The following is a 2,030-nucleotide window of genomic DNA, read 5'->3' on the forward strand; positions in this document are numbered from 1 at the left end:
AGCAGCGGTACCCTAGAACGAAGACGGCTGGCGCTGCGAGCCGTGTGATTTTCAGAGAGACGATTTGGCCTCTCCTGGGCTCGTTTTCTTTTCTTAAACACCCGTCGGGAGAGGTGCTGAGCGACAGCAGCCCCCGCCGGTGCCCTCGGGGATGCGGAGCGTCCCTGGGCCGAGAGAAAACCAAGCCGAGGGCGTTACGGCGGCGGCAGGCGTCGGCGTAAACCTCGCGTTTTGATCCTTTCTTTATTTCAACAGAGAGACGATTTGGCCTCTCCTGGGCTCGTTTTCTTTTCTTAAACACCCGTCGGGAGAGGTGCTGAGCGACAGCAGCCCCCGCCGGTGCCCTCGGGGATGCGGAGCGTCCCTGGGCCGAGAGAAAACCAAGCCGAGGGCGTTACGGCGGCGGCAGGCGTCGGCGTAAACCTCGCGTTTTGATCCTTTCTTTATTTCAAGGAGTTGGGCAACGCTGGCAACGAAGCCGGCCGCAGGCGTCGCCATCCCGGGCGACTGCGGGTCGGCGGAGGAGGAGGTTAGTTCCGTCCTCGGTGCCACCCGCCTTCGGGAGAGGGAGACCCCGACGCCGGCCTCCCCGGGCAGCACGCTCACGCAGGGGTTCCTCGGCGGGGCCGAGGGGTTTTGCTCCTCCGGCCTCCTCCTCCTCCCGCGGCTCAGGAACGCGAGGCTGCGGGCAGACGACCTGCCGGATCTTCCACCGGTGGCGGGCCGGACCGGGGAAATCCAGAGGGATTTTGGACCACCTTAAGGACTTTCCGCCTGAGCCTTTCAGCTCCTCCGTGACAAAAATCGGATCCCGATTCCGCTCCGAAGGGAGCCGGGGCAAAGCTGCTCAAAATCCGCAGCTTCCTCCGTTCTCCGCTGCCCGCGTTTATAACCCATCGCCGACCTCCGCCCAATAATCGCTTTACAGCCAGCGTTACCGCCCCGTCGGCGGCCTCCACCCGACCCAGAGGGAGACGCCGGCGTCCCCGAGGCTCGGGGTGACACAGTCGGAACAGGCCGGGGAGTGGGGAAGCCGAAGGCCGGCATCTTCCTCACCTGCAGCAAAGGGAGCGCGGAGGGACCGGGCGGCCTGGTCACCCGTCCTCGCCCACCCCCTGTCCCCATTTTCCTTTGCCCTTCCCACATATTGCTTATTCCCGGCGTTTTTCTGACGCCGGGACCTTCGTATCTGGGCAGCCGGGCTGCCCCCGGTAACTAAAATAAACGGAGCGGGAAGGGGACGTTTACGCGGCCGAAGGGAGAGGACAGACACAAGCCGCCGGGAGCCAGAAATAAAAATCCACGATCCCCTAGGAACTGCGTAAAAAAACCTCTTCCAAGTGCGAGCACAAACGCGTAAGCAGGGGAGTTTTATCGGGGGAGAAAAAAAGAAATAATAAATCAATCCTCTCTTTTGCGAGGCGAGCGGCCCGTTCCAGGGAAGGGGCTCAACCGCGGGTCGGCCGAGAGACCCGGCGAAGCCGAACCCAAGAAAAGGCAATTTTTAGCAAAACGGCAATGAAATCAAACACGCCCCCCAAAAAAAAAAGCGCGTGGCTCTTGGCCGGAGCAGAGAGACGCCCGTCGCCACTTTAGCGAACGCGCCCGCGTTCGTACGGAAGAAAAACCACCCGGAATCCAAGCGAAAACCGTTTAAAAGGCACCCAGAGATGGGTGGGTCCAGCCTGGAGAGGCCGGAAAGGCTCAACCTAAAGTAAAAACACGACTCTCGAAACGGGGTTAGACCCCCCCCCCCCCCCCCCCCCCCCCCCCCCCCCCCCACACCCCCGCCCGCCCCCCCCCCCACCGCCGATTCTTCCTCTCCTGTCACGCACCTGCCGCCATATTCTCGCCTTTGTCGCCTTCCACTGCCGACTCCTCCTCTCCTTTAACGCAGTTGCCGCCATATTCTCGCGTTTCCGCCTTCCAGCGCCGGCTCTTCCTCTCCTTTCAGGTACGTGCCACCATATTCTCGCCTTTGTCGCCTTCCACCGCCGACTCTTCCTCTCCTGTCACGCACCTGCCGCCGT

The 2,030-nt window shown here is 62.3% G+C and overlaps 1 protein-coding gene across 1 annotated transcript in view; it reads right to left on the minus strand.

Annotated features, from left to right (window-relative positions):
* Positions 1-2,030, minus strand: part of PIAS3 (protein inhibitor of activated STAT 3) — a 33,841-nt gene that overhangs the window by 30,031 nt on the left and 1,780 nt on the right. The window lies entirely within an intron of this gene.

The sequence above is a fragment of the Aptenodytes forsteri genome, unplaced genomic scaffold (genome assembly GCF_000699145.1).
Source record: "Aptenodytes forsteri isolate BGI_AS27 unplaced genomic scaffold, ASM69914v1 Scaffold419, whole genome shotgun sequence".
NCBI lineage: Eukaryota > Metazoa > Chordata > Aves > Sphenisciformes > Spheniscidae > Aptenodytes > Aptenodytes forsteri.